The sequence below is a fragment of the Ambystoma mexicanum genome, chromosome 6p (genome assembly GCF_040938575.1).
Source record: "Ambystoma mexicanum isolate Mex_15411 chromosome 6p, UKY_AmexF1_1, whole genome shotgun sequence".
Taxonomy (NCBI): Eukaryota; Metazoa; Chordata; class Amphibia; order Caudata; family Ambystomatidae; genus Ambystoma; species Ambystoma mexicanum.
Window position 1 is genome coordinate 1,128,864,898 of NC_090935.1, and position 25,624 is coordinate 1,128,890,521.

General features: G+C 42.8%; 1 protein-coding gene across 2 annotated transcripts in view; it reads right to left on the minus strand.

Moving 5' to 3' along the window:
- Positions 1–25,624, minus strand: part of VLDLR (very low density lipoprotein receptor) — a 546,560-nt gene that overhangs the window by 235,834 nt on the left and 285,102 nt on the right. The gene's annotated exons all lie outside the window — the stretch shown is intronic.

Genomic DNA, 25,624 nt, shown 5'->3' on the forward strand with positions numbered 1-25,624 from the left:
AACCACGTGTTGTCAATTTCAGCAGCACCCAAAGGCAATGACCAAGAACTCTGTAGGTGTGCTGAACACTGGCAAAAAGCACAAGGTTGAAGCAAACTGGCTCAATCGTGCACCATTGTCTCCCATGTCTGAACACCGTCACAAACCTAATGTCTTTCAAAAGGCTCCAGCCTCAAATCTTCCAAGTAGCTTGCAACCAGCTAGTCATATCAGATAAGCCTTACATGGACTGCCAGGGCCATAGCCCTACAGGCCCATCAGGATCATAAGAGGGCTGATAAACTAGCTGCAAATATTGTTTAAGCTGCTGTTTCCCAAGTTGGTGGCAAGCTCAGTAGGTTACTGTATTCAGCAGCCATGAGTTTAATGCAAATAGATTTGCAGTGGAGCATATTTGACTTCTTTACATTTAATAGGACGGCTAGATGTACAATGCTTCAGAACATCTCACCAGGGCTGTAAGTAAATCTGTATGGCAGCCATTGCAGCACCTGCGGAGCTGAAATCGAATTCCCAGCCTTCATACTAAAGGTAGGTCTGCACAATATGGGGTGGGAGGGGTAGGGAGTTCACTCAGGAATTTATTGGCCCAAGGGATTGGTCATGTATTTTTTCCAATTCATCTTGCCTTTGTTTTTCCTCACATTCACAAATGCGAAACGGGTCAAACCGCCATCTTGTGCTAATCTTATCGTGGAGCCATCGCCCCAAGTTAAAGTGCTCTCATGGAAGTAAATCAGATCAACGGCCCCTCAAGCAGCCTAGATGCTTACGCATCTTGTCACAACAGTGCGCAGAGGACGTTCGAATGAGACATGCAATCCATTGACTTGTCTCCAAGAAAATGTCAAGACGGCCATACAAGTATCAACAAACCTTTTCTGATCAGGCAATGGAGTTTTTGCTGCCTTGGTTTCAGTCCATTTCATTCTGTGGCTCCGGGACTTTTTGCTCTGTTCAGTCATCTACCAAGTATGACATACTCTAAACAGTTAATTCACTTCAAGTGCTTTATATTAAAAAAAGGCATTATATAATGTAGAAGGGAGTAGTTTCTTACCTGTAACTCCATTTCTCCAGCGTTGGTATCTTTCATGGATTCACATGCTGTGAATATTCCTAGTCAGGCTGGAGAAATGTCTTTACCAAACCATATACTATTTCATATTTGCATAACTTTTCACATGTGCAAATATGAAATTTCAAAGTTCGTTCCCAATCATTTCGTCTTTGCACTGTGGGTTTTGTGATTGTATTTTAAACTAAAAGTTCATTTTATACTGATGCCAACCATTCAGCCCTACCTATATGAGCCGGAAGAGGAAATGCATGAGAAAGAAGCTGAAGAGATGGTGACTCTAGTCTAGGTTTGACATCAGGATCCTGATCCTACTTGCACAGCCGAACTTTCCCACTTGGTGTACCTGCCTGTGATGCAAACTTTGAGAACTGCTGTTGGAGAAAAAACTGGCTGTTTGGCCTACATAGCCAAAGAGCGAGCCTCACTATATTTCATGCAGCTGCATGACTTCCGGGCAGACTGCCTTACAAGATTAATCTTGAGAATGATGGTCCAGCTTCAAGCAACAGTTAGCTTTTGAACTGTAGCCGTTTGTTCTACTAAAGATTCACTCACAATAACAAATCTTATATTTGAAAAAAATATATAATTTTACCTAAAGCCAAACTATTATATGTTCTATTTGAAACGAAATCTCATGACTTTAAAGCTAAGAAATTCCCCATGTTCCGATCTTTTGTTTGAAAAGGCACACACACCACCCTTACTCGAAAATAATTGTACTGTCAGTACTTTACTCGAGGTACTTTTTGAAAAGCAAGCAATTCCTTGTACTTTAGATGGGCCAAACAAGATAGATGCAGAAATAGTTTTGTTGAATGAGTGCAATAATTTCATTTGTTACGTAGATTGTACAGGCTTGTGGCCCAGCAAGCATTTAGATTGTGGATCAGGGAATACTGGGATTCCTCCTTCAATGACCATAACCACCTATGTGGTTAAAGACAATTGTGAAGAGTTCCCGTTCCCTAGCGATTCTTTACAATACCTGAACCACAGCAGTATATTTTGTAATTTGCCTTCAGGTACTCCATTATATTTATCAATAAAGAAATCTTTCAATAAAAGTTAGTGATAACAGTCATGGTAAAGAAAATCAATGACAATCATTTCTAAGTCACCAACGTGTCCACCATTAAAACATGTATGCTATATCAAGATGAAGATTACTGTTGCGGCTATCAATGTTCAAATTTCATTCTAACCATCATAATTTAACCCCGATCAAAGCACACATTTATTCAAAGCCTTTAAAGGTTTTCAATGTTAGAGACAGCAGGTTGAACACACTAAGTGAATGTACAACCCAACGTGTTCTAGCGTGTCCACCTAGGGCCTGTCTTTTCCATACTCCAGTTACAAGTCCACTTCCCTGCATTGAAAATATCCGTCTCCTTTGACTAGGTGCCAGGCCTATTGCACTCACTTAATCCACAGTCACCCGTCTCCTGTTGTCAATGCCACTTCTCACCAGTGTCCATGCGCTCCCAAGGGGGCTGGGTGAAGGTATGGGGTGTCCAATAGCATGAACTACTCAAAGGGGGTCTTTCCTTGAAGACCACTCACCACAGGGGCACCCCAGACCTGGGCTCTTGAACTCAATATAGCATGCGCATAGTTTGTAGGTGCCTGCATTTTTTAACCGCCATCAATCTTTAAACCTACTGAAATATGGCTATGTAACAATAGTAGATCATCCCACTAAAAAAGAAAAACTACATTTATGGGCAGTCTTTTCGCGTGACGAATTCAGACACCCACTTCATAAACTGTTATAAAACTTCTTCAAACTTTGCAAGAAAACATCTGGTCTGCTACGGACCTAATTGCTTGTTCTTGTTGCACAGTCACCTAATCAACTACAACTAAACAGTTTTTTCACAGTGTCCTCATGTACAGCTTGGTACTTTTATAGTGCTTTCTACTCAATTGCCATCCAATTTTCATGTTCATGTATCTCAATTAATTCATTACCAACCTTTCCAAGTAGTATGATCTTACACAAGTTATTTTGAAAATGTAATGTTAGTCATTGCCTTTCCTTTCAGCAGCTCAAAGGATGATCAAAGCATTTTTGTGCGACAGACGAATAGACTTAAAGTACTTTGCCTGGCTAGTCACACTAGGTTAGAGGTCCGTTACTGAACTGTACAGCACTTGCAAGCCTTGGCTTGATTTAATTAAACATGGTCAGATCATACAATGCCTTCATGTATCTTTTGGGGTGCCCAAATATCAGCCTTGTCAGAACTCCAGGGACAGTAGATTTCCCCAGAGGATCTGTCGTTGGTAAGAACCAGTTATTTGCAGTATCCGAGAATGTCTTGGAGGACGTGAGGACAATCTATTCTGTGCCTGCAGCATGTATTTCTCTGAAGAGATGGACGAAGCTTCAAATTGCACTAAGTGTTGGCCCAGATTCCTTTGCAAATTACCTCAATGCTGTTCCAACTGTATTTCAGCACACACAGAGTAGTGAATGTATATGCATCTATTGACATTTATAAATTAAACGTTCAACATCAGCAACTATTCGGATTCAAGCTCACTTCCCCTTCAACTAATTTTTTTCTATTCTACATTTATATGTGACTATATTCTAGAAGTAAAAGGACTAGTTCAACTATTGCCAATTGTACGGGTTTATATTTGATAAGTTTGCATCTATTCACATTTAGTTTGATTAACTTCTGTTCCTACACGCCAAATGTAAAAATATGAAAATTACCTACATGGTGATTCAGGTTCTCAGTCTAGGCTCTGCCTCCTTCACAACTAGTTGGGAACGCCTGCATTTGCAGGCACGCCAGAAAAGCTGGCTGCAAAAGATGCCATCACTTTAAGAACTTTGAAGGGTTGCGGCCTATGTCATGCGTGCGTCCCTCCGTGCAGGGGGACCACACCTTACCCCTACGTCACCAACATTCCACACCCAGTTTGTGGTGCTGCTGACGGCGGGAGACTTTAAGTATATGCTTACTGTAGGGGATGGCTGGGTGGGTGTTGTGAATGGAGAGCCTGGTCTAAGAACCTGAACCACCATGAAGGGAATTTCTCATTTCTTTTTCCTCCTTACTCTCCCTCCTTAACAGGTTGGCACCAGACTAAAAAGCCTTGGATTAAGGGTGGAGATGATAGCATATATACGGAATTCAGGCAAATAAGTTGGAGCACCGCTTGGCTGAATTTAGCATAATTTCTAGATGTATCCATAGTGCTTTCAAAAGGCAAGCGTGGTAGCCCAGGTAGCAGCTTTACAAATGGGAACATGCCTGGTAAAGGCTACAGAGGCTGCCTTGTCTCTATTAGAAGGAGCTGAAGGCACTGCAGAATTGCAAGCCCTTTCATGTCGCAAGCGGAGATACAGGAGACAACCCATCTAGCGATGGCAGCTTTAGCTGCCTTATTGTCAGGAGAAGGACCACAGTAAATAACGAAGGATGGCCTGCTTTTCTAAACAGTTTGGTAGTTTCTAGATAACCTTTTAAGGTTCCAACATCTAGGGTATGTAGTGTTTTAGACTGCATGCGTCTGCAGCAGAAGAAAACCAGGAAGACATTCCCTGATTTAAACAAGTCGGAAAACACCGTAGGTAGTAAGGAGAGGACCGTACAGAGGACAACTTTGTCCTTATGGAACACTATATATGGTTCCTTTGAGAGAGCCTGGAGCTCTCAAATCCTTCTAGCCAAGTAATGGCTACTAAGAATGCTGTTTTTCAAGTTATAAATTCTAATTCACATAAGCCATATGCTCAAAAGCTATTTGCATTAGGACTGATAAGACCATGTTGAGATCCCACTGAGATTGGGGTGTAAGCATAAAAGACCCCTCAAAGTGCCTTTTAATGGCTTTGTTGTAAAGATAAAGACTTTGTGTTCTCTATTCAGGTAAGCACCAATAGCCGATTAGTGTTTGCACGCGTCTACTTTGACATGAGTGGAAACTAGACAAGACATGAAGGACATAATTTTGTCAATAGAGGCCTTTAGAGGGTTCAGGTCTTGGTCCAAGGCCCAGTGGTAGAAATGTAACCATTTGCAACACTATTGTTTTAGTAGAAGCCTTTCTAGAAGCCGACATGGTTGTTTCGCTCCGACATGTTTAAAGGCTAGTTCTTCAGGAACCAAGACTTCAAGTTGAGCAGTTGAGGGGACCTGGCCTTTGTCGAGTCAAAAGATAGATGATTGAAGATCTCATAGTTCAGTCCCAGCTAATGCCAGAAGGTCTGGAGACAAGATCTGGCAAGGCCAGAACAGGGCTTTAAGAATCATTGTGACATTTTGAATTCAAGTAATATTTTTGGTTTTATGGGAGAGGTGGTAACGCATGAAGTGTTCGGTTCAACCAATCAATGTAGAGCATCTCCCAGGGATTGAAGGCCTTGACCTTCCCTTGATGCAAACTGACAGTTGTGCTGGTTGGCAAAAAGTCTGATGATGCCCCCACTTGTGACATGTTTGCTACTGATTGTTTCAGCTCCCACTCGTGGGGAGCACAGTAACCTGCTTAGTTTGCTGCTAGGACGTCCTTTCCCTCCAGATGAGAGGCCAACAAGAAAAAGGGCCCAATATCAAATATTCTCTGCTAGGAGACACAGGGGAAGGGAACGAGAAGCCCCCCCCCCCATTTGTTGATCTAAAACATTGCCCTTTAGAATTCACCACCTTCCTTGAAGTGAGGGAAGAAATTATTTCATAGCGAAAAATATGGTTGTTCTTCTAGGACATTTCTTGTCTTTTTCCTGAGAGGACCAAAGACCGTGAGCGGTTAGACTTAAACAATGGGCTCCCCAACCGTACTCTGAAGAGTCTAATGAGCATTTGGTGAGGATGAGGTTGAAAAGGGGAACCGGTTAACAGGTTCTCACAAGTTCCCAGTAGAGAGTCCTGAACTTATTCTGGACTTTTCATTTCCTGGGATTCCAGAAGCTGGTGCCAGTTGCGAGCAAGATGCCACTGGACCTCTCTCATAGCGAGCCTTAAAGGGAACTAGGTTTATGCAAGAGCCTTTGAAACTACCAAGCTGTCAGTGTGTGGTTAATGAACTTTGTATGATAGCTTCCACCCTTTCCAGGGGTGGAAAGACTCCGAGTAGAGTAGTATCTATAGCTGCTCCTAGGAATTGGATCCTTTTCAAGAGAGATTGAGCCGGGATTTTATCACATTTATGGCGCACCCAGGTTGAAAACATTGGCATTTTAATTGCATCTTCTGAAGTAATTCCTATGGAGACAGCCTTGAGAAGCCAGTCTAGGTACAAGTTATAGATGGACTGTCCTTATCTGAAGGTAGGCCGTCACTGACCACAACCTTTGCGAAAATCCTGGGAGCAGAATTTAGCCTCAAGGGAAGACATGTGAACTGGAAAGGAGACCTTCCCATTGTGAATCTCAGGAACTGATGGTGATGTTTGTAGATGGGGATGTGAAAATAAGCATCCTGTAGCTCTACAGAAGCCATCCAATCGTATGGATGAAGAGAAGCCAGAATCTGAGGAATGGTCATTATGTGGAAGGTTTTGCTAGAAATTGGTGGAGGTCTGAAAGGTCCAGAATTGGAGGGATCCTGGCTGATTTCTTTGGGATCAGGAAGTAACGAGAATTACATGTGTGACCTACTTCCTCTTGAGGAACCAGCTCTATTGCTCCTAAGAAAAAGGAGTTATTGGATCTCTTCCAGGGGCTCTGGGGATGATTTTTGAAGGGAAGTTGGAAAGCCTTCCTGCCCCTGGGCATGTATGCTATCAAGGAGCAGAAGGTATGTACATGCCTGGAAGGAAGTCAAATAGAATTCTGCAAAATTTGAAGGGAAGGCCCTTATTTGGATGTATATCTTCTCTTTTTAGGAGAGTAGTAAGACTTAGCAGACGTGGCAGAACCACCATTTCCTGAGGACGAGGTTTAAGGGATTTAAAATGGTGATATGGCTGTTTCAATGAAATTGAGCGAAGGGTTTTAGCTGCCATGACACTGGCCTTACATTTCTGCAGTACCTCACTGTTCGAACAGTGTTTTGCCATCAAAGGGAAGGTCAAGCCCTTCCCCTGGTAAAGGAAAGAGGCTGACAGATATGCATGCAGACTGAACTAGTAATTGCTATTGCATCAGTGAGATCTTCAACCACTTTAAGTTGGATAGCAGCTTCTCCATCCTCCGAAATCCAGAAGGAAAATTTGTCTGCGGCCTCCTGAGGGAGCCTGTCCGCAAAGCATTCAAGATTCTCCCTAATTATATTAAATCCTGCCAAAACTGTAGCAGTGTTAACCTGCCTAAGTTGTAAGGTAGAATTGGTATAAGTCTTTTTACTTTGAGTCTCCCATGCTTTTGCGTTGTCTAGAACTGGAGATGAAGGGCTTTTACCCTTTGTGCCAAGGGCAGTTGAGACCATTGCAGATTGCCCACGAGTATGAAAGGTTCATCCTTGGGCACCTTGCATTGGTCGTCTACAGCCTTGGAGATTTGGATCGGAATGAAGTTTTCCCAATGAGCTAGAGTTTTTTCTAGAACAGGCAATTCCATGGGAAGTGGCACGTTTGACTGCTGAGATGGCAGTTCCCCAAAACACTAGCCATGTCAAACTTATCCTTGGGGAGAATTTTAGGTGCCTGCATGGCTTTAGTCTGGATGTCATGAAACACCTTCGATGGTGGAATGGTGTGATTCTCTGAATCAGAGTCCTTGGACATTTGGTTTCTTGGAGGAGCAAGGTCCTGGTTGTCCACTGGTACCGTGATTGACTCAGGAATAGGATTGATGGGTACCGATTCCGGAGGTAAACTAGGTGACATTGTCCTTGATGCACTGAGCCAGAACTTCTAGGAAGGGCTCAGAAAGCATGGTTTCCAGCACAGTGATGAAGTCATTTGCCATTTGGGAAGGGCTAGGTTGAGGGTCTTTGAAGAGTCAGCCCAGTTAGGCAGTTTGGCTAAGATTTTATATGTTCATAATGACAGATCTAGGCACCTGGATATTGGTTAAAACCAGCTATGGTACAGGGTGTGCTGCTACCTGGGTAGGTTGAACAAAGTTGTCCTCAGACTGAGAAAATTGTGGTAAAATGTGAGGTCACCGAGCACACACAGGGGTGCTGAATATTTGTACTGGTGGACCGTAAGCATTTTATGAAGCATCAGAGTCTGAAATTAGAATTATCCTTCCAACTCTCCGGTACCAAGCCAGAGACGGAAGCCATGGGAGATTTAAATTTGTGCTTTTTTGGAGAATTTGGTACTAGACTAGATCTCAAATAAGCGTGCTTATGCCTCGTGAGAGGACTCATGTATTTTCTTCGGTACCAAGGAGCTCAACTGCGGTAGTAGAGGGTAAAACCTTTTTCGATACTGAAGAACCAGAAGTTTCACATGCAGAAGACTTGGCTTTATCCGGTACAGGGAAAATGGACTATCCTGACTAAACCACAGACACATGGGCCTCTTTGCATGTACCGTTGGCTGGCTTACCGAGGCAATAGAGGGTTTTCCCGGTACTGATGTTCTTTTGTCTGGAGTAAAAAACTCTTCGGATACTGGGTGGGTCTTCTGAGACCATTTCCCACCTGGCGGTACTAACATTCACACCGGGAGCTACTAGTGCTTTCCCACCCAGAGGTACTTTCAGGTGAATAGGCTGTGAAAGAATAAACTGTCCTGCGAAGACTGCGAAGGAGGCAGTCTTCCCCTGGGTACTGACTGGTGCCGAAACTAGTACCTCACCTGAAGGCACAGTCCCCCTCCACCCCCTCAGACAGATGTCATCCTCCCTCCTGTTCCGAACAAAGTCTTTGGTCATCTTCAGTACTGGTCCCAGTTGTGACAGAGAGAAGACTAGTCTGCAGAGACCTCCAGGGAATCCCACAGCAAAAGACAAGTACTCAATGGGTGATGTAAGCCCAAACAGCGGACACATGAATGAGGGTATTGGCTGCCAAAACAAGCTTCCAGCAACTGATTCACTGCTTGAATCCGGCATGCGTAGAGGGAGGCACAACCAATTGAAAAAAATAAACATGAAGAACCAATCACAAAAAAGCAAAAAAAAAGCAAAAAGAAACGCTCCAAAAAATCACAGCACATCAAAAAATTCCGACCCGCCAGTAGGTGGAAAACTTGGTTTGGAACGTTTTAACAGAGTGAGCCCGGTGCATGGAAGGATGCATGTTTGACATAGGCGCCACCCCTTCAAAGTTCTTAAAGTGACAGCCATCTTCTGCAGTCAGCTTTTCGGGCCCAGCTGCAGGCGTCACAACCAGTTGGGAAAGAGGACAAAAGAAAAATATACACAGAGATGCAGTTACTCCAGCAACATACTCTATTCCGAGTGGCAGATGAGCTATGAAACATGTTAATTTATTGAATGATATTTGTGAATAATTGTTTCCAAGTAATCACAAATTATAATTCAAGTTCAAAAATTCTGAGTGCATCAATCTTGTTGCGTCATTCACTTTCCTACATGCAGCATTGACAGTTCAGAATGCATGGAATCTTATATTCTCTAAAAAGGTGTATCTAATGTACTGTTGCTGTACATCCAAAGTGCAATAAATAAAACTCATACAGCATTCTTTTACTGTCAATTATTCTATAGGTTTGTAGGATAACTGTATAATGCTAACTGATACCAGTTTCCTTTATCAGTGAAATTCAACAGGTACATTTCAGAATCAATTAAATGTGTTAAACTTTCCTTTTAAGGTTTGTAAAAGTTGCTTCAAGTGATTTATTGCTTGCATAATATGTATAAAATATGGTGGTAAGTCAATCACGGGGGTGTGTATGAAAACAATCTTTGTGATAAGTTACTGTAAATCGTCCAACTAGTATCAACTTTTATTGAAGGTATTCTATACAAGAAGTTTACTATTAAGTGGTTGAGGACGTGTACCACATGTATACAAATACTGCTAGTGATAATTTTTCAATCAATTCTACCTAGAATGTAACGGAAGTCTTCATACTGAGATAATGTATTTGTGTATATATGTTTCTTGTAAATGGAGTATTAGTAGTTTGCAAACGTTTGTGAATGCTCTGTTAAAATTGGATAATCAGTAACTGATCGACTTCAAGGCACTCTGAAAACAGGGGTAAATACCATCCAGGCTTTGTTTTTGTTTTTTTAAAGATAGTTCAGATTGGTACAAGTAGGAAATTAATATGGTAATTGACAACCATGCATTTTATTTTATGCATTAGAGGCGTAGAAGAGCAGGACAACTCGGACCACACCACTAACAAATGTTTCTTGCCAAACCAATGTCAATTGGGAGCAACTGTTTCAGGTAGAGAATGCTTGTCCGAAGGTGTAGTTGGGATGCCAATGTCCAGTGGGCAAGATTGGAACTGAAGATCACCAGTCAACCATGGAAATTGATTGTTACATCACACAACATCCACAAGTAGTGACAAACAGAAAATGCTTAGTCATTACTTGCAGATCTGCCCACAATCCACGCCCTTGAAACTATTTTAGAGATATTTCCCCCAGTTTACCCAATACATACATCAGATTGAAATCACTGAAACACCTTCTGAATTGATTGATGCCTATGTTCATGACTGACTTCTAGTCTTTCTATGGAGAATCGCAAACCACTGTACTGCCGGAAGATGGCCATTAAGGGATCCACAGTACCTTTTCAGCTGCCTGCTACAGATTATACAAATTATTAAATAAGACTAGGATATGTAGAATGATTTGTGGGGAGCCATTTGTGAACTGTACCAGAGTAGTTTGGCACCAACCTGAAGAGAGAGGGTAGCTGCATCGACAAACCAGCATTTGTGGTCCGTGCAACCCATTCTTGGAAAAGTGCCTGCCGGAAACGTGAACGAGTGTGCACAAGGACCTTTGAGTGAGGAGCATGAACGTAAGAAAAAGTTGTTGGTGCAGGGCTCCCCGCCACAGAAAGCCCTTGAAAAGATGGTGCAACAAAACGCTTACCAGAGATATGAAGGGCCCGATAGAATTTGGCCACACTGGTTGAGGTTTTCCATATGTGCCTAAAAGGATGCATTTTGGCATAGAAGGTATGCAGCCAGAACAAGGCTGGCTGTACTTTACACAATGAGAACATTGGTAGGGGACTAGCTAAAACTGCAGGCACTTTTGCTATGTTAGGTTACACCATGGTGTTTATAATAAGAAAAAAACAATGGATGGATGAGCAAATATTACAGCAGATCGAATTTGACATCAACTGTGCGGGCCATGCAAACAGACTGGCACTGGAAAGTTTCCAGGGGCAGTCTATGCCAGAGAACATTACTAATGTGGTTCGTCCTCCAAAACATGAACTTGTTTAACAGTGGACTTCAAGATTCAAATGAAGAGTGGTCAAATGTCATCCAAAGCACGTTTCAATCATTTATTTTAGGATTTCAAAATGTAGTGAAAAATTGCAAAAATTAATTTTTTGTTCACAAAAATGATTGTATTCAATATTACTGAATGTGTAAGATTCTCATTCATTTGACTCAATAGTATTAATACATAACAGCAAATTTTATGTATGAAATTTAGCAAAATTTTAAAGTATTGATTATTAATATTCTACAGACACATGCAGGGATTGAAATTAGGACTTCATAACGAGATGCCGTATACCCAGGAGCTAGTACATTACGCAAATCTAGCTTCCACACAAGATGCAGAGACCTAATTTTGTCCATTATTTATGACCCCCCTTATGCAATGTCGTACAGATGGGTTTGAATGTCGATTTATAGATTGTCCCAAATGCACAGTTAAATTCACATAGGTTTTTAAGATGACCTGCGGATCCAAAAATAAATCCTGGTAGATGTGGGTCAAGCTACCAGGATATTCTAGCCTCCCCCCCACCCCCATCAAGAGCTGAATAGATCCCAGCTCCTCCATTTCGAACCCTGAATATAGTTAGGTCATTTGTCTATTGTAATTGTCCATCCTAAATGGTTGAAAATGAGAAAAGCCAAACACATCCAAAATTGAATCAATGTCAGACAGGTGACAATTACTTTTTGGGGGGAATTTCTAAATACAGGTTAAAAGATGAGATTAATTTACCTAAATATATAATCAATATTTAAATGTTATACCACATACCCAGGGGAGAACTAAGAATGGTTTTAAATGGGGGCTATTACAATAGTGTTGAAGATGGATATTCTGCAGTGAAATGAGGCTGAAAAATCATACATCTTTAAGTTCCATAACTATACTGAATAGGATACCATATGCCATGATCAGATTAGGACACATTTTGCAGACAGGACATGGACTGACGGGAAAAGAATTCGTTGAGTGGTTGGTAGTAATTGTGCATCATGGTCCAGCCTTGCACAATGCACAGCAAAGAGGCAGAATATATGTTGCTTTTATCATGCAACAAAAGGAAGTTCATTGTAAAGTATGATGCAGATTACATCTGTTGCATTGCGGCACTGAAGTGGTAAAGTGTTCCACAAATCTTCACTAAATATATGGTTAAAAAATGTTTGTGATTTCAATCCATACAGTCAACATACATTCATACCAAAGGCCAGATGCATGGTCTTTTCCTATATCAACTTATAGGTGCATCCCTCGATCCATCTACATTTATTGTTCTGCATGTATGCATCATTATATATGCCTCCAGCAATTGGACTGTATACATCGATCTCAAAATACCCATCTGCAGCTTTATCTATGTGTAAAATAATCCGTTTATCTGAATGCATGTGTCTGGTGATCTATATTTCTCCAACTCTGTAGTTCAATGGACCATTCTCCAACTTAAAGTAGCCCATACCCGCTGTCTATGTCAGTCTTTCATGTAGATCGGTAACATTGTTTTTATCAACTATATATACTGTATTGCATCCTCTAATATGCTATTGGTGTGGCCAAGAGGTGCATTTAATTGACAGCCTTCTGAAGATCATAGTCATGGGAGACTTGACCAGTGATTTGTAAAACAAGATTACGTTTTTATCCAGCACAGAAGGTGGGTAAAGAGTGGCTAGGTAGCTAGCAGCACCAGTAATCAGCTGAGGGACTAGACCAAGAACCAGAGAACAAACACCCAAGCTCACATACAGCCTCCCCAACACAGCACAAGTCCTATACCTTGCACCCTTCAAACCCATCACCAAGACTGAAACTCACACGGGACCCTGCTACCTGCGTCCCAACTGCCAGAGCACAAACAGTACCAGGAACGGTTAGGTGCCTAGGTCTAATTCCGGCTGTCTCCATAGAGATGATGCAAGTGCAGAATCCCATGTAAACCTCTGCCAACTGTATGCCTCTAGTGTTACTAATCTGGTAAGGGCTACCCAACTCGCTAGACACTGCCCTCCTGTCCACCCAGTACAGCTGTACCCACCCTGTACTCCCACCCCCTGCTGTAAATCAATTGTTATCTCTGTAAAGCACTCGGTTTTGGATCTTTATTGTATACCACTAAAGCAGAGAGTTTATTCTCGAAGCTAGGTCTGTGCTCAAGAAACACCATAATAAGGTAAGAATCCAGTGTTACAAGACTGGGGGGGCATGGAATGAAGAAAGTCATGCTACTTTTCCCACCAAATGCACCTTCGACAACTAATGATCACACCCTCATTCTTGTACCCCATATAGTGACTTCACTTGGTACCTATTCCCAGAAATTTTCGGACCGGGGTGGGACATGCAGCAGTGCACTCATGCTCTGGCCCTTATTGGACCTGCAGTGCTGTTGATGTTCTGAACAAATAGTGTTGCTGCTGTGCCACCCATTGTGCATGTCGGGTGCACAGAAGGAGCATTTGGCCACACTGCTGTCCGTGTCCTGCTTCAGGCCGCCGTTTGACAGCCAGGCTGAGCAGCAACACATGGTAACACTGCTGTCCCAGACATGCTGCCCAAAAGAGAAGCCATCAGGACACTGCAGAAAGTGCTGAACTGGCAGCCACACACTGCATTCCAGCTAAGCAATGCATACCATGCTTGCTTTAAAACCAAGCATGCTACATGCCACCCACCTAGCCTGACCAGAACCTTCAGGGCATAAAGTACAGCACCAATCCTATGATTGCCTCCCTTCTGGGCATCTATGGCAAACCTAGACATGCATGCCCAGAAAGAAAATCATGCCAGAGTAAGCAAGCAGCGTTTGAATAGTAAAAATGTTTATTTTCACTACACACCTTCCAATTGAAACTGGAAAATAATGTCAATTTTTGTGTCATTTGTTTCCGTAAAACAAAATCGGGGTTATCCACGAATCCCTAGGACTAACAATTTCAAGGACCCAATGTGCGAGTACCCACAATGAAATAAGATGAAGAAACAGAACGTACAAAAGTTAAATTTATATTAATTACAGCTGGTGAGCGAGAAGCTGCTTCAACTTTATATTGCTAGAATGGAAAATCAGCAACTAATGTAAGGAAACTTTAACATACTTATAAAATTGAATGCTCGATTAATGATGTGCTGCATTGATATTCAAGTTGATGAAGACTGGACATCATAAAGGTACATTTTACCAAAAATGTAATTTAATGAACATTTAAACATGTTGATTTTGTTGTCCAATGTATTTTTCTAATTCAATATATATTTGCCTTCCCAAATGTACATAAGACAATGTGATGTGTGTGTACCATACTCGCTAGTGGAACTGTAATATCCATGAGTCACCAGTTGGCCCATTTGCACTGCCATCAACCATAGCAACATGCCAGCCTTTACGGTATGGCAACGTGCGGATGGAAAGTGTTGCATTTCCATTGAAAGAGGCCTTTGTTCCAATAAACGGAACGCCATAAGAAAATGGAACACAATTGCATTATATTTCAACACACTGAAATCAATTCTAATTGGATTAATCGGAAATATTTGAAGGAATGGGACAATCGACAAACATTGGAACTAGGTTTTCTTGCAATCATATTTGCAAAAGTTTGAAGATTCCTGATGTAATCTATTCTTAACTTTAATATAAAAACATAACTACTTTGTAAATAACCGACTAGTATTTTAAGTGTACGTTTTCTTTGTGAAAAAGCATGTTCTGTGGGTTGAGCTTCCTGGATTTGCATTCGGTTACTTGATGACACAGGTTATGACAGGATATGTTTGGCTACACTGTCCAACCATCTAAGAGGTGGAGCATATTGGTTTGACATGCTGCTGTGAACGAGGAGCAGGTGATCAGATTTACTGTCATGAGGGCACTTTAACTTAGAGCAAAGAATCGTACAAGATGGCTGTTTGACACGTGAAATTTGCATGTGGAAATGAGAACACCAAGGTAAACTGCATTGGCAACATGTTTTGGATAAATGCCCAAACACATGCCCGCTGCATTGGGCCAATCAAATTCCAGAGAACTTGCCTTTCAAAGGTTTTTCCAGCAGAAAATGTGTATAAGGAATAGAATGCATTTTCAAATTCGTAAATATTCTTGGTAAAAGCCAAGTAATGAAAGAGCAATTCCAGACTTAAAACAAAGCAAGAAAGGGGAAAGGCCAAACAATGTAATCTAGGTGCCAAGAGTGAAAGAGCAAGAACAGAAACACAAAAAGGCTGCAGGAAGCAGATGATGCAAGAAAGGAAACCGGTAAACCGGAGCGCAACACAAAAACCAGCAATAATAAGTGGTAATGATCGGGGCATAATGGCAGCAAACCGAGGCCAGACATGGTAATCAGCAGGTGGGAGACGGAAAAGCAAGGCAGGAGAAAGTATGCCAGTAATAAGACTGTTGGATCTTCAACAGGTGAAAGACAAAATTAGAAGGGAGTGCACAAGAGTAATGACATGCGGAAGGAGGGATTAACACGGACAGAAGAGTGCCCGAAACAGAGGAGACCGAGAGAAAAAGTATGCCGCAAGAGCAACAGACTGTAAAAACTGGCATTGCAACATTTATGAGAGGCAGAGTGAGAGTGACAGTAGCAACAGAGCACATGCAAATACATTAGGCAGGTAAAAGGTAGAGGCAGGTGGCAACAGGAGCAAGGAGCAAGGCAGAGTAGTGATACTGGTAGAAAAGGACTCTAGCCATGTATCTATTAGTTCCTGTGTCCACGGGTCATGGATATGCAGCTGGCTATCACACCTACAAGTTGTGTGGGGGGACAGTTTGCCGCAAATAATATCTTAATCCTGCCTCCCACACTGCTCCCACCTCTGCCCAATGCCGCTCCCCAACCTACATGTTAAGCCCACTCTATTCTCCATTTTGCTGCCTCAGCCCCCTTACGTTTTATGTGTGGGTCTCTACTCTGCATGAGTTGTTGATCAGTTGGCAAGTTCAACCTTGTTATGGTTGTCTACCACTCCAGCATGGAGACCACATAATTATAAGCACTTCCTCCAACAAGCAGGTCTGGTCCAGCAAAAGACCTGGTACTCATTTTGCCACACAGAAGTCCATCTACACTGCTAGTGTTACACGGCATGCCAATGCTGGCTGTTAAAGGGTACGAATACTGCTGGCAACTACAAGGAGACACGCCTGCACGCCCCTCTGGCAATCATGAGGTTCTTTGCAGCGAGTCAGACCCTTAGCCCAACAAATTTGACCCAGCTATGGCCAAGCTCATGAAGAATACAATGCCCTTTTCAGTGTTCCCAGGTTCTGCTTGAATGTGGGTGAGCAGACATATTGGGACATAGCATAGGACATGAAAATGCCAGTCACTGGTGCCACTACCAAGTGATGAGTGCCACCAGGGGTAAAGTTGAGAATCTGAGACCATCTCCAAATCTTAAAAGTTTCTTCCTGCATATAGCCAGGAGGGTACTTTTGCTTAATTATTCTTCATGGAGGCTCTGAACTACAAGAGACTGGTTATCACACAAAAACCGAAAACTTCACTCGGTACCTTCTCCCGGAAAACCCATAAAACAAACTTATGCAGAACAATCAGTTAAGCACAGAGCTTTCGAAGGTCTGTAGGCAGCGTGTGGTTATAGGGAACAGTAAGGCAAGCTACCAGCATCCCAATGGTACTGCAGATGCAGCACCTCAGTCCAGTAAGGATGGAGGACCCCACCTCTGCAACCTGCAGCTCGCTAGATGTTTGGAACAAGCCTCCCATGAGTGCTCATCATAGACTGCTGGGATTTGTAGCCCACAACATCCGGAGAGGTAAAATGTGCAGACCCCTGAATATGGAGCCAAGCCCTATTGGAGTAAATAGAGGCCAAGACAGTGCTTTGGAGAAGAAATGTAGACCAGGATCCTGGAGAAAGACTAGCAATAGATTCAGGTTAGGAACCAAGTGATGGTGACCCAGGCAAATGAAGCCCAAGAGTCTCAGGAGCACATGCAAGATCTGGTGTCAAGATTAGGTTTGTCACACGGCCTAGAGAGGCAGTGGCGATGATTGGGCAAAGAAAACTTAAGAGGGTCAGAGCAGAGGATTAGCAGCAAGGAAGCCTAATGACCCTTTAATTTGGATCACATTGCAGATTATGGCTTCAGTGAAAGTTGTTGTAACTGTTCTTAAGGAATGTAAGATGATCAGGATTCAGTGCATGAGAGGCGGATCTGGAGTCAGCGTAACCAACGATCTGCTACGTCGTTACCAGAGTCCCTTCCTGCAACTACTTCAGCACCCATTGCCCAACGAATAACCAATACTTAGCCATAATAAAGTATGTGAAGGGAGCAGTCGGTCCAGTTGTACAGATGCAAAGGCCCAAGATCAGCTCATTAACCAACACCAGCACAGCTTTTAAAGATTTGGCAGCAATCAGGGAGCTAAACTCCACTACACGTGGATGTGGATTTTTGCCCGAGAAGTGACAAACGACATTTAATTCATACAAAGATTACTGTATGCAAAGAGTGCATGCAGGCAGAGAGGGCAAAAAATACATTTGCAGGTTCTAGCACTGAGAAAAAGTCACCTTTGAGAGAATGGGGTACTGCGGAAGCACCCTTGCCAATTAGCTGTAGCCATAGGCTACGGTTGGGTAGCCCACAAGCGCCCCAGCAATACATTAGGCAATTACAAAAAAAACTTCAGAGGGCAACTTAAATCGCCCTTTTCCCTAAAAAGGCATCACATGCACCAGAGTAGAGGTAAATGTAATAAATGCAGCTTTAGGATAACTTAAAACAAAAAGGTAATGTAAACTGTTCTAGGCAACTCGACAGGAGCTCAAGTAATTAAAGTATCACTAGTAATGCCAGTTAATCCTACGATTTCGCTGAAATTGGAAGGGTCCAAAGACACTGCTTGATCATGTACAAGCGCAAAATAATGTATGATCCACAGCTCGGAAGGGAGGTCAAAAGGCCATGTAGCCCACTTAATCATGAACAAAGCCTGCCAAATCACCAGGAGGCAGGGTGTGCATAGAAGAGTGGCTCGATATACATAAGCCACATCTTTCCCATAGCGCTCCCAGTTCCCACCCCTACTAGGATGAAGCTAAAGCAATAGTGCGTACACAACTGTTATGAGGCAAACAATGCCCTAGGTAAGTTTGACCTGGAGTATCACTCAATATTTTTTTAATGGAATAAAATGATTGAGAGCAAAAAACTAAAATGTTTCACTGATGTTCTTGTATTAAATATCTCTGCACCTAGTTAATACAGTTTTACCTTCAGATCAAGTAGTAATTCCTTCTTGTGGCTCTACGTGCACCAATGGTGCAAACCTACAGAGCTCTGGGGGAAGCAAAGGGAGGATCCGGTGGGCATTTTCTAGTATTTCTACTTTGTGGGGGGTATGTGCCCTTTTTCAGGGTGTAAAAGTGGTTGACGCACCCCAGAGCAGGAGCCATTCCTCAGAGTCAATTTAGAAACATGAGACTAGGAAAAACACTAGCCCAACATGATCAGGCCAAGAAGGTGAACCTTCCATTTGTGGCAGCAAGATCTATATTGATAGTGGAGCAATAATCTTAAATGCTCAGTTTTAAAAGCTATGCATCATTGTTTGAGATCCTTTGGTAACAGGAGTCTCAATGACCAGCTGCACTGGCTGAGATGTAAAGGTTATGAGAGTTGGCAGAAGTTTGCAATTTGAGGTGAACTCACACAGGAAGGAAGGAAAAGATACTTGCCGACTTAAGTTAATCGTTTATCATTTCCAACAGATAGGTTTCCTTTCACCAACTGGAATGTCCTGAAGCAGAGGGGTTAGTTGCATACCAAGTGTTCAGTGGTGTTCACTAAAGCCAGTATAAATTGCTGGCTGATTGCCTCACTGGCGACTTGCTTTGTTGGCTATTAGAGTAACACGTTAGGGTGCCCAAGTTCAGAGCAGTTTAGAAAGGCCCTAAACGAGTTCCCCCACCTCACCATTCCGATGTAACCCCGTTCGATGTGACAAAAGAACTACTGCTCTGCAGGAGTACGAGTGTGGTCCGCTTCCTCAGGACCACACCATCAAACAAGCAGTGATTTCAAACAAAGGTTAAACTTCACTTTGAGGTAGTGCAGGCAAACTGTTACAGGGGCTGGGGGCGATGTGATCTGAAAACCGTAGCAACCCAAAATACTTCAGTACAATGCTTCAAAATAAAAGGTAGTCTACTTAGTCAAACAAAAATGCAAACTAGTTCGAAACTAGGAAAATCCACCCCTGTGCAGACTAGTGAACAAGCACTCCGAGATAAGCAGGGAACTTTATTGCCAACAAGCTCACTTCAAGGAGCTTGAAAGAATAAGGCGTGAGAGTACCCTTCAGTCACTATGGTCCCAGAAATGGACCAGGGAGACACGGCATCTTCACAGTACTATTTGTTTTGGGGGATACTCCACATTGAGCCAGGCTTCTAGGAGCTTCCGGAAGCAGTGATTTGGCACTGGGTTGTTGAGTTGGTTGGCTTGGTCCAACCAGCAGGTGGTATTAGGAAACTGAGGCCAGGGCAGGTGACTTCCAAATCTGCAAACCATAAGTGATCAGGGGCCAGAGCTGTTTAACTGCTGGTAGACCAAATCCAGGGGTTCCAGGACAAGGGGAGTCCTGTTCTTAGGTTGGCTGGCACCTACAAGTGGTCCTTCACCTCCAGTGAACAAGGTGCTGGTTCCAGTGCAGCCAGCAGTGGCAACTTGGTCCAACAGCAGTCACCGCCCCACTGTTCTTGGGGATGGATCAGACCGTGCCCTCTGCCTTGTGTCGCTTCTTTTCACCTGGGAGGACTTGCAGCCAGTACAAAGACCCTGTTAATCCTTGCAAGAGTTAACAGATTAATCAAAGAATGACAGGTCGCCCTACTCCTTTTAAAAGGAGAAAGGACACAGGTGATTAGTCAAAAACATGCTTGCAACAATTGGCCCAAGCCAGTTAAACAGTGCCCTTTATAACAGTACCTGCTCTGCAGGAAATGGAGGGACCAGGAACAGCGCGGTCTGAGAGAAATTAAGTGTCTCAGTTCGTGTGATGCATATCATTCAATGTTTTGAGCAACTATTTCTACTGTAATGAGGTGACTTGAACAATCGGTCTGATCAATTTTTCAGATGTGCAAGTGGATGCTTTCAGTAGCTAGTCTATGGCCAGGGTGGTGAGAACAAGATACAGCCAGCCACAAAAACAATTGTGCCCAACTGCTTTGTAGTTTGGAAAGCCATGATAATGTTGGGATGAAGTTATGGGAATGGTGTGACCAGTACATTAACATCTGTTGTCATGGAGAAAACACCAGTGGCCCTCCCTGCACCCTGGTGTGCTTTATAGATTGTGAAAAGGTTAGTGCATGTTACGGTGCAAGTCTTGTTTGCCCCCCGCATTGTCGCCCCAAGATGGCCATGCATCTGTGATCAGTTGCAGACCAATGTGGCACAATGTTGCAATGGAGATTAAGGTCAGAACAGGAGTGGGGCTTGAAATGTGTGTTGGGAGAACAAGCAACGCACTGGTTGGCTGGTTAGGATATTGTGGATACACAGTCGGATCATGTGCAGGTGGCAATGGCATGTAGATGAATGAGCGAATCTAAGGAGTGGCTAGCATTAAACGCATGAGGTTAGCATTCACACGACAGGGCACTAGATGCGTTACCATACTTCCATGACTGGGAAACATGCTTTGGCAGAGTGGATGGGAGTGCTCAGATAGGTTGTATAGGGAATGATGTGGGAGTCTCTGGTTGTGGTATTGTTTGGTCTTGAAAGTGGGCTGCTCTTGCACCTACCAGGTAGGAACTAAAAGCTGGCCCTAGGATACCCTCGACTTGAACATACTGGATTTGCCCCTGGTTCTGAACTAGCACTGCGTGGAAACTATGCAAGCATCCCACACGTCCAAACTTAATTATCACCGAAACTAGAGTTTGCAGCAACATAGTTATCAATATAACAATGGGTCACCCTTATTATTGGCAGAAGGGGGCTACTACAAAACAGGGGGAAAAGATAAGGTCTCCTTGCCCGTTCTCATCAATATGCATCAGATCCCTCAGGTCATAAGACATAGCTCACCCTGAAATCCATTTCACAAACATAATTGAAAAACTATTTTATTCTCTCAATTCCCCTAACACCATTTAATACAAATTTTAGAAAAACGTCAACAAAAAAGTGAATTAAGTGCAGTGTTAGTAGCTAGGAAAGTGTTGAAGTAACATGTGGGATCTGATGCTCATTACACACAGAACACGGTTGAGACAAGGCCCAGAATAAGAAGTACTTTCATTGAAGGCAGAAGTTGGCAGCATGGGCTAGTGAAGCTGGAAAGTGTTGATCAAAGAAAAAACACAAACAAGCTTGCAGTTCACATGGATCAAGAAAAGGAGCCTGCCAGTACAAGGAAAGCGATTAGCACACAAGCATGCAGCAACTTGGTCAGGTGGTGCAGCTCGATTAAAGTGAGATGTTCATGCTGCTAGGCCTCAGGCTGAAAAGTAAAGCCACAAAATAGTAAGCCCATTCCTGGCATCCGATACGCACATCTTTTTAATTTCATAACTTAAGCAGTTTCGTTAAGTGGCCATGTCATTGGTTGCACTATGGCGTGTGGGATACTGGACGCCAGAACATGTAATGTTTTAGAAACACATTCTTGACTAAGCTACACTTAACCAAACCACTTCCTCATTAGGCTTCCTGGTTGGTTTAATCTGATAAACCCTGGAAAGCGCCACTAGGAGAAAGTGCCTCCTTGGGTAAAACTAAAAACACCGATTAGCAACCTGCCGCCTTAGTGTGAGCAAGGATGGGAGGAAGTTTGAGTGTGGGTGAAGATGTGGCTGCAGGGGGGGGCTTGGCATCCAATGGTAGAAGGGCCCCAGCACCCCAGTATACCTTAATGCTTTCTCCCATTGCTTACTCTTTCTGAAAGAACTTCGAGATCCAATGGAACCATTTTTGTGGCTGCCGAATTGCAGAACATAAATCCTTGACCACTGAAATACTTCTATTTACAAAAATATAAACTGAATTTCAGTGTCTGTGCCCCAGGTGCTCTCCCCCCCCTTACTCTAATGTGGGGTTTGAATAAGATGCAGGCACCAAGAAAATATTGCATTGATTTTTTTTTTAATTTGTCAGTGGCCAGGTGTTTCTTTGAGCAAATGTAGCCACTTTTGGGCATTTAAAAGCATCAACGGACACCAAAAAGATCTTAGAATTTACTACAATCTCAGAAAATCCCAACTTGCAAAATACTGCTCAACTAAACAAGTATGTAACCGATTTTGCAGCAACTTTATTTTTGTCCCCAGGCAGTGTCTGTGGCTATTCCCCTATATGTAGGGTTACAATAAGCACAGGCACTGCTAAATATGGTCCATCCTCATTTGTAAAGAAATACAATATTTGTTAGTCGAGAGAAGCAAGAAATTTGAGCCAACCTTTAGCCATTTGTGACCACACATTCACTTGGCCTCAATTGTCTGAAAAAATAAAAAAAGGCTGCAATATTTGCTAACAGCCCCATACCAATGTCATACTCTTTGACCAAAAAAACATACAATATTGCTTTCATGCTTGCTCTTTGCTTCTGTTCCTGCAAACTTGTTGAGGCAAGCAACAGCTGCAAAAGGGTGTCTAAGGAGTCGGCAACAAGTATTTTTACAATGTCAAGACACTACTACAGCACATGGAGGACCTCCCAACCCTCCCTAGTATCCACTTCAATGCACGTGTAAAACTAGGACTAAAGGTGACCTTATCAACTTATGTTGCACCTAGGTCTTTAATTAGTCTCGTGCTGCTTTGCATGCTGATATAATTCAGGCTTCTGGTTCAAGATCGGACAAACAAAGCTACAATTCTCCATTTGAATGACATTTCTACATGGACGCTTATGGTCGGAGATTATGATGGGTATAGAGCATTCTTGAAAGATAAAGCATCCTACCAGCTAGAGCCTGGTTGACACATGTGGTCAAAATTCTACGTTTCAGACAGGGCGCAAATCCCTGCGTCAAACCTTAACTGAAGTGTTCAATCTTAAGGATTTGATCTCAGAGACTTCTCTGTCCACCTTGAACTCTAGAAACAAAAAAGTACCCCACTGATTCTACTGCTCCATAAACAACCATTCATAGAGCGCCTGAACATACAAATGCAACTGTGTGGTATAAGTCAACATAACCTATTGCACATCAAAAATGGGTTGATCATGACAATTTCTTATAATGTTGCTTTCCGTGATGCCATCAGGTTTCAAAGCCTCATGTCACTTCCGGTAACACTATTGAGATTTCAGATGGAATACATATGCAAATTGAGGACCACTGCACATCCTGTGTCGCACAGGCCCTCACACATACCTGCCCTGTATGTTGATAAAAGGCAGCATTTTGTACACAATATTTCTCACATCCTTTGCAAGGGCGCAGTCTCACTGAAGGCGGTTGCTGGCTCTCAGCAGAAGCGGGTTGGCTACCCCTTTTGAGATGCTGTTCCCTCAAATGTTAGGCATGTTTTTCACATAAACTGGAAAAACACTTGCGTCATTATTTCCACTAAAACGTATGAACACTGATCGATTTTTTAATTTTGTGAAGACACTGGAAAGACCAGTGAAATTTTCCAAAACACTAAAAACCTAGTCATGATTTAAGGAGCCTCTGCCAAGACATTTCCTCCTCCCACCCCATAAAATGCAGTTCGATTCCGGTTAGCGTAGACCTGTGGAAGTAGCAGACTGAGGAACTGCATTACAGCCATCACTTCTGCAATAACCTTATTCTACCCCCTCCATTCACCAGATCTCTCCTGCAACCTTTCCACAACCCCATTGTAGCAAATATAAAATACGGATTCCTACAGTAAGGTAAGTGGGCTAGGCTTTCCCCCCACAATATTTTAAAAAAACAAACAGTCAAGCTATGCTTGGTGATCTGGAAGGGCCATGAACACATTGAGAGGCCATCTTCCGCCAGCCACAGGTTTGAGGGAGCCATAAAGTTGAGATGACCTTTACATGCAGTCAGTACTGCCTGTAGAGAGCCAGACTCCTGTTGGTCAAACACAGCAATTACTGCTTACATCGTTCCAAGGCTGTTTATGAGAGTGATCTGGGCAGAGGAAAGGCCAACCCTTTTAAGGATTTGAATTTTTACGGTTTGTATTTTTACAGCTGGTTTTCAACTAGAGGGACACTGTTGAAGTAAAGATATTCTGGCTACTGTGATGTCTAGGTAGGATAAGTGATGCAGTGGTTTGAAATCGAGAGCTTGACAATGCAGTACTCAAGTGAGCAAACTAGTTGGTAAAGTAATATTAATTGGCTGATCCAGGGAGAAGGTTAATGTAATACGGGGTTGAATAGATTGTTCTGATGTAGCAAGTGATGTCATTGAGCAGAAAATGCTTCAGGGTTCTTGCATAGTGGAGTAGTCTTGCAAAGATCAGCGGGCACGCCAAGAAGCATGCTTTCAGTGTTCAACTTTAACACACAGGGTAGTAATCTGGCATTATGTAGATTTTGGGCCAGGGGAAATGTTATGGTTATAGCACACAGCACTAAGTCTATGACCAGGAGAGTTGCATGTAGGTGTTAAATGCCAATGTTGAGAGCTACTTTTCAAACCAGATGTCAGGCGGGATGGGCGCAATACTGCTGCCAAGGAAATCGTCAGAATTGAACATTGATATGACACCCAGTTCATGGTTACTGGGTAACTTCGATTAGGGTGCTCAGTAATGGGAAAGAAGAACATGGGAGTATAAAGAAAACCCAAAGGTTCAAGAAGCAGTAAAACCTACAGCTGTTTCGGTCTTTGTATTCCTGTAGCTTCCTACTGTTATTTGCCTGACCGTGTTATGGTGCAAAGGTTGGCTTCTGTGCCTAAAGAAAACCAGTTGTAGGTTACAGAGGAGATTGGGGATGTGTTGCATGCAATGTGGCACACAGTAAGTGAGGATTCATAATTATCCATATAGGACGAACAAGGTTCGTGTGTAAAACTAAACAAGATTTTATGGAAAAAGTGGCAGCAGCTTATCTTTAAGGTTGTCATCCATACAGTCAATAAGCTGCAAAGGCAAATTAGTCTAAGAACTAGACCGTTCTAGGAGGCATGCAGAGACCTGCACATATCTAGTGATCCAAGCAAAAGGTTTCAATTTTCCAATCAGCATGAAAGGTTGGCATGAGCAGATCTCAACATACTTA